Source organism: Pezoporus occidentalis, unplaced genomic scaffold (assembly GCF_034315485.1).
Source record: "Pezoporus occidentalis ecotype Australia unplaced genomic scaffold, CSIRO_AGI_Poc_V1 ctg77, whole genome shotgun sequence".
Classification (NCBI taxonomy): Eukaryota; Metazoa; Chordata; class Aves; order Psittaciformes; family Psittacidae; genus Pezoporus; species Pezoporus occidentalis.
Genome location: NW_026916126.1, coordinates 1063374 through 1077303, shown reverse-complemented (window position 1 = coordinate 1077303; position 13930 = coordinate 1063374).

The window sequence follows — 13930 nt, the reverse complement described above, 5'->3', positions numbered from 1 at the left end:
CCGCCACCGCTTTATCCCTCTCGGCCCCAGAACACAGCGGTTACAAGGAGCGGGACTGGCGCTTCCCCCAGGCGGCCGGCACAAACAGCGCTCCCCTCGGGGGTGCAGGGGAGAGCAGCAATCACTGGGACAGACAGCCCGGGTGCGCGGCAGGGGGCTCGGCTGCCAGCTTAGGCACCCTTCAAACTGTGTGCTGGAGGTGGCTTGAAAGCGCGACCTAATGCGTGTGGTTCATAGAATCGTAGAATCACAGGTTCATAGATTGGTTTGGCTTGGAAGGGACCTTAAACATCATCTGGTTCCAACCCCCCTGCCATGGGCAGGGACACCTTCCACTAGACCTGGTTGCTCAAGGTTCCTTGTTGAACTTCATGTGGTCACTGGCCCATCCCTGAAGCCTGTCCGGGTCCCTATGGATGGCATCCCTTCCATCCAGAGTGTTAGGTTAAAACATCAAAGTTCCACAACTGTCCTTACCACCTGGGGCTGTTCCATGCTGCTGAGGGCTCAGAAGGTTGTCACACAAGTCTCACTGCCTCTTCTGTTCTTCATCCGCCTGCTGTCACAGATATACGGGAAAGAGTCTTTCTTTTTGATCATTTTTCTGAGCGAGTAATTAAAACGGAACTTTGGAAAGTGCGCTGTTCTACCCCAGCATCCATCTTTTGATGGAGCACGGTTACTATATTGGGTAATACAAATTCAGATGGTCTGACTAATGTTATCTGTGAAGAAATACAGATTCAATTTGGTCTGGGAATGCATTTAACTTCCTCAAATTTTTCTCAAATCAATAAAAAAGTTAACGCATTATTTTGGAGAGCCCAAGAAGCTTGCCAAACCTTTCCACTTCCAGAGACTACCTTGCAGCAGCCTCTTCTCTTCATCAAAGTCTATATTCAGGACCAATCTTAGCAGAGACACTGAAATAAATTTTGTGAGGCTTTTCTGGAAACTGCCTTTCCCCTCTGAGTTGCAGAGGCACAGGCACTGCAGCTTCACCTTCCCCTACCACCTTCCCCTACCACCATGGCTGGGATTGGAAGGGACCTTAAAGATCATCCATTTCCACCCCCCTGCCATGGGCAGGGACACATTCAACTGGTCTAGGTTGCTCAAAGCCCCATCCAAAACTTTCCTTGGACACTGCCAGGGATGGGTCCTGCAGATGCTCAGTAACAGAGGAGCACATGGACCTTTCCCATTGCAGTCACCACCACCACAACTTTCAGTCTGCTCCTGCCTGAATGCCTGGGCCATGTTCCTTCCAGCACTCATCACCAGAAGGCCTGGGCTGGGCTCCTCCATCTGAGGATGAGGAGTCTCCACAGGTAGTGGAACCAGGGATATGTGCTCTGGGAAGAATATAGGGATGCTGCCCGGATAGGTAGAGATGGGGTTGAAGAACCTGAGGCACAGCTGGAGCTGAGTTTGGCAAGGGATGTGGAGAATAATAAAGAAGGCTTCCACAGGTGTACATTGGCCAAAAAATTAAGATAAAAGAAAACTTACACTTCTGGTAAATAAAACAGGAAAGCTGGTGACAACCAACATGGAGAAGGCTGAGCTACTCAACACTTTTTTCATCAGTTTTCCATGGTTTTCTTGCCTCAGTTTTCGTCTCTTTTCCCACATCTGTCAAACCCCTGAACCTCAAAGCAGAGACTCGGAGAATGAAATCTCTCCTATTGAAAATAAAGTTCAGGTGAGAGACCACCTGAAGAACCTGAACAGACAACTTCATGGTGCCTGACAAGATGCATCCCAGGGTACTGAGGCAATTGGCAGTCAGGTAAAGTCCCCAGTGACTTGGAAAATAAGAAACATCACACCCATGTTTCAAAAGGGTAAAAAGGAGGACCCTGGGAACTACAGACCCAGGGTCAGCCTCACCTCTATGTCCAGTAAGACCATGGAACAGATCCTCCTGAAAGATTTGTCAAAATACAGGGATGGTGATTAGAGACAGCCAACATGGCTTCACCAGGGCAAATCATGCCTGACTAATCTAGTGGCCTTCTACAATGGAGTGGCTTCATCAATGGGCAAGGGAAGAGCTACACATGTCACCTACCTGGACTTATGAAAGACCTTTTATATGGTCCCCCATAATATTACTGCAGAGAAATATAGGTTTGGCAGATGGACTATTGGATAAGGAATTGGCTGGACAGCCACATCGGAAGAGTCAATGTCTCGATGTCCAGATGGAAGCCAGTAACGAGTGTTATCCCTTGGGGGTCTGTACCGAGACCAATACTATCTAATATCTTCATTAACAACATAGATAGTGGGATTGAGGGCACCTTCAGGAAGTTTGAAGGTGACACTAAGCTGAGTGGTACAGCTGATTCACTACTTCTCTGAGGAAAAAGGAAGAGCCCTGCCTTTTATCTCTTCTGGGCTCCCAGGTTGGCAAGACCTGACCTGCCTACCTTTGTAAATGCATTCATACCCTTCTACTTGAACTGATAAACATGTTATTGTATCAGCTCAGAAACTTGCTGCCCTGGCTTCTGTGCAAGAATAAAATGCTAAATCATGATTTATCCTTGTTCTGGAGAAATTTGCTGGTTCCTGACAAGGTAAGAGTCAGTGCAGCAGTTCTTCTCAGACACTGATGTGATTACTAGTCTAAGTTAGCCACTGTAACTTTCACAGTCTTCATTTTGAGTAAGGATATGTGGGATCCCAGTCTTACAAGGAAGCAGAGGGGTGGCTGCATTATGTGAATCCACACAGCATTGATCCAGCAGCAGGCAGAGGACTTTCTTTTCCCCTATTAAATACAATGTCATATTTGCAGTTTGTGACATTATGTGACTAGTATTTTGTCTTCTTTAACCTGAGCTACTGCCGCATTTGCAAATACAAATAGTTTCTCTAAAAATGAGTTCACAGCATGAGGTGGTTAAAGAAGAATCATCCTACTAAATGAATGGATTGCCTGGTTGTGTGATTAATAGGTATAGGTTAAGTATGAGTCCTGACATTCACAAATGGGGATCTCAACATTGCAGGGACTCTAGCTGTTATGAATGTTCGAAGTCTGAAAAAGGTTCTCCCCACACCCCACTCTGGGGCTTTTCTGAGACTTCTCCAGGTTACTCGTGATAACAAAAGAGGGGGAAGACCTCATTTAAAATGCCATCTTTGGTCATCTTTCATCATGCTATTATTCTCAGGACCTCCACCAGCATTTGGCATTTTTAAAACAGATACTTATTATCCCAGCTCTTTTGTGAGTGAACCAAATGGGCAATAAGCATGGTAAGAGTTCACTGCATGAGTAGCTTCAGGAGTGTCAACACAGTGTAAAGGTCCAAAGTAACTATGATGGAGTTTAGCCCCTGAAGAAGCTATGTATTATGTGACAACATCTTCCAGTGAAAAGTAATTGTGGGCACAATGAACTAAGATTTTTATTCTGACAGGAGTGCAATGATGTGTCAGTTTACGGACACAAAGCACAATGCTAACACAAAACATTAAAGGGGTATTTCTATCTAAAGGCCCTATAATCATATGGTAAACAATACTAACAGCTGAGAAAATCTTTTCAGTTCCCACTGACGCTGATAGGAGTCATATTGGTCTCGCTCTTCCTTATCAAAATAAATGTGTCAAATTCAAGAAGAAACTCACATGGTGATAATTCAGCCTGTGCATGCCACTATGCATGTTGGCAGCAAAGGCTCTTTGCACTAGGTTCAGCAGGGAAACATACAGTGTTCTACTTTTCTGACCTGTTTTGAGGAGTTCATAGCTTCCAAGACAGGCACACTAGAAAGCAGACTGAGCTGTGCCTGAGGAAGCCCAGAGTCCACTGACATTTAGTCCCATGTCCTCAGTATCAGCCACTGCATGACATCCCTGTGGTCCCAGTTCAGTACCTGTAGGTATGATTTATGTGAGCTGGCATTTTTGAGGAAAGAGCTGGCCAGATTGCCTCGTGGGAAAAGAGGAGGGTGGAAATCCCTTCCTTCTCCAGGTCCTATGTCAAATTTGAGTTCATAGCCAGGTTGCCACCCTTTTCAAATACAGCACCAGGCATGATCTCTTCTTCCGAGCAATAGTGCTCATGGTGATGGCAGTGCCCTCCCTGCAATGACTTTCTACTCTGAGGACAACTTGCATATATTGTAGCCTGCAGTAGCAGTATAAGCCACACAAGCTGCCCTCAGACAGGTTCCTGAGGGAGCACCAACTCCTCTCTCCCCAGTGAAAGCCCTTGAGCTGCAGAGATATACCTGTTCTTTCTCTCTCCTTCAGAACTGATATTCACTCCCTCCCAGGTTTGCATATCTTACACTGGGGAAAGATTCCATAGCCAACCAAAACAATCTAGATATCAGCTGTGGGCTGAAATGCTGTATGCCTCTCCCACTTCTCAGAGTGGACCTACTGAACTTACTATCTCTTGAATGCATACACACAGAGATGCACAGATATGTCCTCATCTTGGGTGCAACCTGAGCTCTGATGTTTTCATTTATGAGCCAGCTTAACTTCAAGTGTCTTGAGTTCTGTAAATGCAACAGTAACTTGAACTTTTCAGAAAGATCTTATTGATATTTATTATATTTACAGTGTGTCTTTTATGCTGTCTCATGGCACCAGGTTTTAGTTTTGAGGTATCCCTTCATGGGCAACCTTTCTGACCTATCCTTTAGCTTAAAGGTGCCCCAAAGCTCAAGTTTACTTAAGTGCACAGATAAGTAGTGACACTTCTAAATAGAGAAAATATTCTAAGCTAATCTATTTTCAAGAGCTGTTATATCCTGAAAATTGACTATTAAAATACCACCTCCTTATTCATCATGTCTGCACTCAGTATGTGTTCAATCTTGTCTGCTGGCATATGACTGCAATTTTACTGCCTTTTACTCCCACTTAACTGAAAGACTTAGCAGAGAGGAGAGAGCATCTGAGCTGAATACTGAAACAGAAAGGTTCACAGGCTTCCAAAGAGTTTCATCCATCTGAAGGGACTGAAGACAGCTCTGCTCTGCAAGAATAAGCAGTGCATTAATTGAAGAACCGTGTGTTGCACATGTGCAATGAAAGAGCAATGACACACAAGTGCATGGTCTTGCTTTACTTTAGATCTCGCTATTGCAGGTGTCCATGAAGTGAAGTGGCTTTGTTAAAAGTACAGTTAGCTGCAGCATCGCTCCAGAAGACACGGTAATGCAGAATGCAGAGGAAGATGACTGCTTAGGCGGCTATAATTTTCAGTCAAAATTTGACTCTAATCAAATCAAACTCAAAAAGAACAAAATGAAAATACAGTTGTCTTGAAAGGTGCTCCATATTCCATCAGAGCAGAGCCACCCCCTTTCGTCGAATATATTTTAATTTTGACTGTCACTGCAAAATCTGAAGTTTCCCAGCACTTGAGATTGGTTCACTGAAGTGAAATGAAACTTATGCCTCTTGCTGGCTTTGCACTCTATGAATTTTTAAAGAGAAGGAACAATTTCACATAAGCTTTCTGGAAAAAAAAAAAAAGGGAGAAAAAGAAGCCTGCATTGCAGCTGAAATAAACAATGTGGATTTCAAACAGAAAGCTTTCATTTCAGAAAGACCTGTGCCTTTGAATGCTGGAAAATAGAAGGGGATGTGGAACATGACCTAAATTACAGAAAATACGCTGTAATTATAGCCTTTGGTTTGCTCTTTGATAGTAATAGATTTAACAAGCATAGCCCTAGACACTGTATGATGTATGACTGGTCATATGATACATATCAGCCAATTTGCCCAAGTAAAAAATGTAAAATGCAGAAAAAAGACAGTTTCCACAGGCTGAACTCCTATTAGTATGCCTTTCTACTTTCTAATGAAGAAGCTAATAGCTTTTGGTAGTTAAGCAACAAAATACCTTTGAAGATCTGGGCCTTAGGGCCTTTGTTACAATCTAACCTTTGCTCCCATGCAAGAGGAATGAGTCAATGATTCCAACAAAATCCTATAGCTGCCAGTGCAACAAAAATAACCAATATAATTCGGAAAAATGGAGTCTTTTCTCATGAGAGTTACATGACATGACTTCTTGTGCAGCGTGAGTCATCTATCCTACAAAAAAAACAACCTACCCAAATATAAGTGTCGATTCTTGGTTCGTCTGAAGAAGTTTGAAAGATGTGTCCTTAACTCTGGTACAAAAAAAAAGAACAACATTCTCAGATTAAACCAACTTCCCTAAACCTTTCAAAGTCTGAAGAGTGTTGTGAGTTTTGACTCTTCGATTGGCTTTGTTTTGCATAAGCCAGAGGATGTGACAGTGTATAGCATGCAGATGGTACTTGGCACTTACCCATGGCAGTTAACTTTTCAATTAAAACGTAAAAAGACATAATAATTATCAGTTAACAATTTTCAATCTCTGTGCAGACAAAGGAATTAATGTGATTAAAAAGATCCACAACAATTATAACTTGCAGTATGGAGAGATAAGGGAGCTTAAAGTATACTTCTTCCCTTACTTTACTTCAGCAACTTTGGGGAAATTCAGGTTAAGGGCAAATTGTCTGTGCTCAGAAACTCTTTGGATTAAACAAAGGAAAAATAAAACTTTTTCCCCAAAAATTCTTAGTGGCATCTTACAGAAATAAAGGTTTTTTCCTAGGACAAGCTGAGAGCATTAGGTACTGCATATGTATGTATGTATGCACGTATATACGTATGTATGCTGCATATGCCTGGGTGAAATAACTTCTAGGAGAGTGTCAGGTGTTCAGGAAGCTTTTTCCCCTTTGTGGGCTCCCTAAATCTTATTCAGCTCTGAGAATGGATCTAGAAGGCTCCCAGCTTCAAAACAGCAGAAGTGTAGCCCAAAGCTGACATCATAGCCAGTGTTAACCTCCATGTGAAACGTAGGGATCACAGCCTTCTCCCCTACTCCAGCTGTAGAAAGCTGGTTTGACTGAAAATGAAAGGCAGTGCTAGGAAACCCCTTCCACTGTGCACCACTCAGCAGTGCTGCTATGACTGCTGGAGCTGCTGGATTATTTTTTTCTTGGTCTCTATGTCAGCATAAAGCTGAAATTGAGAAGAGTTTCTATCCCGTTTGCTTTTCATCTTTAGACAGAGCAGAGGCTTCAAAAGAACCTCTGATCTTGTGTCATACCACTCCCAAATTTTGCCAGACATTTTACAGGAAAAAATAAACAGTCAAGACATGCAAATCCTTTCATTCCACTTACCCCAGAAACCTTTTTAGTGCTGTATTAATAGTAATTACAGATAACATATTCCAGTAAAAGAAAGTTAAAGTTGTAAGGTCAAGTGATCCACAATTAATGGCTGTCTAAAAGAAGATACAAATGAAAACATACTTCATCTCTGCTCATCCCTCATGCAAATAGATGTTGGGGTTCTTCACTTTCTCAGAGGGCAGGAGTCTTCCTCTGTTGTGCAGGGTGGACCAGGTTAGGGTATGGATCAAGACCAAGCAGTTAGCTGGAGAGTCCTAGTATTATGAATACTAGGACTCGCACATAGGAAAGTCAATAAAAATGAGTATTTGTCTCTACCTCTAAATATCTTCTTGAAATTGTATACATGGGTTAATATGTGAAGCTTTGGAGTTCTTACCCCAGCTTCTGGGGCCTTTTGACCTTTACATACCTTTTTTTTCTAAATGGATCTGGTTATAATTAACATTACATATAATGTTGGCTGGAGGTAGGAAGCACAACATGGACTTGATAAACCAAGAGATCTCTTCTAGGCCTATTCCCTACATTTGTTTTATACATAAAATGTGATCTCTTCCACTTATCAAGGTAACGATATTTACTTAGCATTCAGAAATCGAGCTGATCAAGGGAAATGTAAGATCAGCACATTTTAATTTCTGAGATGTAAAGCGCAGCAACAGACTGAGACACATTGTGCTGCTTCTAGAAATACCCTTTTAGTAATGGGTATGCCCAGAGACCCAAAACCAGGCAGTTTAACACAGCCTGTTCTGTGCCACTGAGTTAAATCTCTTCTTTTAGCAATGGTTAGTTTGCTGAGAGGAATATGAGACACGGGAGGGAGACATAAAGTATGCGAGAAAAAAAAACAGTTAATCATGTTCAGCATCTAAAGATCTAGAGTGATGAATAGGTATAGCTAATTGGCTGAATCTTTTTTTAATGAAACTATTTGCATTTTTTATCTTAAGAAGTGATAAAATGGAGATGGCAATAAAAGCAACTCCCAGCTGACTGATGGGAATAGATAGGCCTTCACTAAAAACACCTCACTTTAAACATAGAGAAGAGCTGCTTTCTGTTTCCTTCATCTTTCTTCTACAATGTTTGTGTTCCCAATGATAATACCTTGTTTAGCTGTTTCCTATAGGCTAACAGTGACATTTCAGTTTAATGGCTGATGAGTTTTCAGAGGTCCTTGTCTACCTTCTATCCTTGCTAGAAAGTGCTCTCTCTCTGACCCAGTATCTTTAATTGAGGTGTTATTAAGGAAAGGTTCTGGTAAAGGTCAACATAACTCTAAAATAGAGTCATGAACAAAAAAGAAACATGGTTCTCGGTCCTGACTCACTGCAGTGCCATTTTATCCAGCACAGAGTTTTTCCTTGGTGGTATTATCAAAGCACGATCGTAAGGCAAGCTTGGAAGAGTTGGACTCTCAGGGATCTCTCTGCAGTTCATGAAAGGACAAGTTTCCCCTGAGGGAATTTCACGACATAACTGCCCACCCTGATTTATGTCCTGGCAGAGCATCTCCTTCCCCTTCTCTCTCCTTTAACTTTCTAGTTAGATGAGGGAAGGGGAAGTACCTGAAGCTATTTTTTAATCATTGTGTATCTACCTCTATGGTCTGGCACAGAAATCCTTCCCCTAAAAGATTAAAATCTTATGTAGCTGGCAAGAGGAGAGGCTGAGAACAAGGCCAAGCCTGAGGATCCCCCAGTTCCAACCTGACAAGCTGTGTGTCTGGCACTGTGCAGCTTCTGCACTTTTTTCTTCTTATCTTCCCTCTTCAAAATGCAAGCTAGGTCACATGTAGCTTGTCTAACACTTCATGCTGCAGAGAAATTAAAAATAGCTGCATCGTGCTACTTAGGACTAGAAAAAAAACAATGTTCAGTTCGATTAAATGCATTCTTGTGTAGCTGGTTTCTCCCTGTGCAGCTCTAGTTCAATGAAGCATAGGCAGGTCTAGCATTTATCCTGGTACCCTCTGATCTGACCAAAACAAAAGTCCAGTATTTACTCCCTTAAATGATCAGAAAGGAAATCATCAGTCAATTAGAAGCAGTTCAGGCACTACAGTGGATATGGCACTGTGATGGGGCACTGGCTATGGCCCTAATGGACCAACTTGCTCTGATCTCAGCTGCAAAATTTAGTAGTAGTCCTGGATTGATATTTTTTCAGGTATTTGGGGTTTATGAATAATAAGTAGGCTCATTTATATAAATTACTCCAAGTTTCAGAAGCTGAAACTTTAATGATGTTATGCAACTGTGAACAGATGTGTTCACCTGATATTGAAGAAGGGTATTAAATAAAGTCCCTCTTATCCAGGAAAGGCCAAAAGCTTGCTAGGGCTTCTTTTACAGAGGATGCTGCCATTTTGTTGAGCATTCATTTACCTTGTTTCATGTTTCAAACAGATTCATAGAATTCAGCTTAGGTCAAAAAGGATCTCTGGAGGTCAACGGATTCCCCAGCTCAGCGCAAGGCCAGCATAAGTGAGATCCTTGCGTCGCTCCAGGAACAGCTATGAAATACAGCCCACATAAGGAAACGCAGTGCAACCATATGATATAAATTTCTGGACACCACATGCAAGGGAATCTGACCTAGAGCATGGAAAGTTTTTGCTTGTTTGTGTATACAGTTTTGTCAGTAATGCACTGTTGTATTGCCTGGTGGCATGGAATTAGATGTGTGAACATATTTTCATGCAAATTTCATATGAGTAAAGAGGGCTTCTGTGTGTACAGTAAACTCACTGCAGTTCCTACCTTTAGCACATTTTCTGTATTTGCAGGAATATCTCAGCAATCCTAATACACACTACCAGGTTTCCGGCTGCCATCTGCTCTCAAGTTGCTCCTTGAGTGGGGAACCAGCCTATGTACTTATTTGGTTGCGGAGTTACATCAGAACAGAGTGGTGTCCGTCTCCCCCTGTACATGCCTCTTAGTGATGTATCTCTAAAGGGCACATTTCTTGGGATCTGAAGTATGCCCAAATTTTCTGGGAAGCAGAAAACCTTTCAATCCAGGGCCTAAGGGCAAGGGCTCCCTAATGTTGGACGTCTCTTACCCTGGCGCGGTAGGAAAGGAAAACCCTGCCAGTCCTGCATTATCCTGTTTGGATGACTTAGGATCTTTAATGTATTCTGAAGCTTTACTTCCTGATGGGATTTTCTGTTGTTTGCTCTTGAGAGCTCAGTTTGATGAGGCACTGAACAGGGCGAGGACTGAGAAGTAGGTAAAAAGTATATTGCATACTATATTGCATACATACCCTTAAGCTCTTTGGTGATACCCAATGACACTTCATTAAGTAGGATGGTTAATTACATTCTCAGTACTGCATCTGTAAACAGTTTGCTATTTATCTGCTTAGACACATTTAAATTCAGTATTAAAAAGCAGCGACAAAATACTGTCACTACCCTACGCATATATCAGCAATACATGGGGTTCAGTGGGAAAAGGTAATTATGATCAGTATAAAACTGGTATAATGCAAGATTTGACTCTTGGGAGAGTTGTTAGCAGAATAGGCCAGTATTTTGCCTCTGTCACTCCAGAGGATCTTCAGTGCAAGGTCTTTAAACAAAATCATTTCAAATGAATGAAGTTTGGTTTACAACAGCAGAGAAGACATGATAGTCAGATTCTGTTTTCTACTGCTGAAATGTGCTTTTCCTTTCCTGTCCCTCTTCTCCTTCCTCCATCACTGCTGCAAAAGAGGGGGAACTATTTTGGACTGAGACCAGAACGTCTGAATGAAACACTGCCAAAATGTTTCTTGCTAGTTTCAGTTCAGATCATGCAAAAAGTCGTACAAGCACATAAACATCCCAATTGAAGTCCATTTCTGTATTAGATGTTTATTCCCTTGTTCCTTTACACACATTTCTAAATTAAAGGGGTATATGACTGATGCCTAGAGAACAAAGTAACCATTATGTCCTTCAGAGTTTTTGTGTCATGAATTATCTTAGCCATAAAGTACATTAAAAAATGTACCTGGCTATTGAGAATTGCCACGCTTTGAACACTGAAATGCCACTTCTAACCCAGGGGAAGGAATCATTAATTGGGTAATGAAATTGAAAGTGTGATAATAGATTTATTACTTAAATTTTTGATTATGCCAATTGACCTTTTAGTTAGATCTTTAAACCTTCATAAAATCCTCTTGCTCCTTGACAGGAAATACCCAGCGACCCTGTGCTAGCAATTATATTCATTGACAACTATGTTTGCAAAGCAAAAACAGAGCAAATGGAGCAAACTGAGTTCAGTGAACTCTTACCTATGAGGTCTCCAGCATCAACTCAAGCAGCGCGAGGTGAATCCTCTGCACTGTGTGCCTGAGGTAGGAATAACAGTATAGTTTCAGCACAGCACTTACATGTAAATCATTGCAATTACTGGCTGTTTAGTTGATGTTTTGAATTAACTTGGCCAATGACCCACGAATGTGTCTGAAGGCAGCACTTCCCTGGAAGCCAGACACAGAAAATGGGATATGGTGTGCATTGGCACTCGCTTGCCACTGCAAGCAGCTACAAAGGACACAAAGGGCACAGGTATCTGCTAGGCAAATCTTACACAGCAGCAAATTTAACAAATACAATTAAATGAGTGACTTCAGTAATAACATTGGTAATCATAGCTCATGGCTCTTCTTACAGTTTCCATTTCAGAGCACCATTAATGACTACATAATCATCTAATATTAATGTTATCAACCTTTGCCCTATCAAAAAGGATTAGAAGGGTGTGTGACTGAGCTCCCAGGCCAGGAGCTCAGGGTGCAAAAGCAGAGGCTGTGGATGAGGCTTCTCACCACTCTTCCTTACAGCTTAGCTGTTTTCACACAAGTGTAACTGAAGCTTGAAGAGGAGGATTATAGAGAAAGACGGCTATGGAGGCTGTTGGCATACTTGGGGCCCTGACAAGTTTCTTATGAATGCTATCAAAACTACTAAGTCATTTCATTAGGTCTCCCAAGACCACAGCTATTAGGTTTCAGCTCAGAGCAGTGGAATATATATGTGCTATAGCCTCCTTCTTCTTTACCTTGTACTTTCTAGCCCTTGCACCTCCCAATGTTCCATCCTCTTTAGTACATGAATCTTGTAAACACATTTGATACACACAGCTAATCTTTACGTGTTGAAAAAAGATGTAAAATATGGCAGCCTTGGAAGGAGTATATTTATTTGTAACTCTAGACAGTCCTACTGAGTAAGAAAGGTCTTTCAATTTTAAAATAGACTTACCCCACTGAAATCAGCAAAGACTTTTCATGAACAAAAGGAAGAGAGTCTTGACTTGTGATTTAATACAAATTTATAAAATTTCCTCAAATTTGGTTGCACAATACAATATAGAATGTCACAATTCTTTTCAGAATCTTAAGATGAAAGGTAATCAGTAATTAGTTCTTATGTTCGTACTGCTGATATTTCAGTACATTATGCCCAGGAGAAGTTTCTTCATCAGAAAACTATCACACCTTGCTGCAGGACCACAAAGCCATATTAAAACCTTGTCTCATGCTTTAAAGCATTGCACAATTCAGCTATAGCCCACTATGACAGAATCCATGATGTAACCATCATATATACTTTTAGGGGGAAAAGGGTTAATTTTATTTTAACCTGTGTTGCAGTTACAGCTGTTCTTCAAAGCATATTGTTCTAGTCCACTTAGGGAGCATCACACTGCCCCACCATGGCTGTGTGGACTCCTGGTGATCAGCAGTCCCATTCTTGTCACTCCTCTGTGTTTGCCCCCTGCTCTGTCAATGGATGAAAGGAGTAGGCGAAAGTAACTGTTCCTCTGCTGGCTCAGATTCTTCCCTAGAAAATTTTGATAGCTCAGCATAGACACTGCATCTCTTTGTCCTCTTCAAGTTGTTCATTTCACTAATGGAAACTTGAGAAGCAGTGATCAAATTTGAAGCCTTTTCTGAGTTCAGGCTGAGGTACCATCTCCTGATAGGCAGCATCAAAGGGCTTGGCTGATGATGCAGATGTTAATGAGGATATCTTCAGAGGTCAGGCAGCAGCCTTGCAAATTTCCAAGTCACATATCTCCACAAAAATGGCTGCTAAATTTGCTTGTATTTTAACAGAACAGTGTCTATTTTGCATGATTCAAGTGTACCTGACTGCTCTATAACAAAAAATAATGCAATGCAGAGTACGTGAGGCCAATGTGCAAGCAGGAATTGCTGCCTTACCATTCTTTTGATGTGGACCAGCAATCATTATGAAGGTTATTGGTTTATGCATAGGTGCTGCAACATGCAAGAGAAGCACTGAGACAGACCTAAAGCGCGTAATGCTAATTTTAACAAATTTTATGGCTCTGTAGTAAAATCAAGTAAATGTATCACCTCATCAAGGGGGATTTGTTGCCTCTCCTTTGGAAGGACAGTAGGGTAACATCTAAATTAAACTGTGTCTCTGATGGGTGGTATGGAACAGTCCTAGCATCTGGCAGCTCATAGCACCTTATGCTGGGAATTAAAAATACAGTCTGCCACCATCTCTGAAAGACTATGGGGCAGGAGATCTGAACCGTAAGCCTCCCTTTGTTCTTTCATAGTATGTCTAAAGGGGTGGTAGCAATGCTGCTTGAAAGTGGCCTGGGGTGCACGAACACATGGCCAAGCAAGCAGAGCTGAGACCACAAACTGAAAAGTCGTTTGGACTA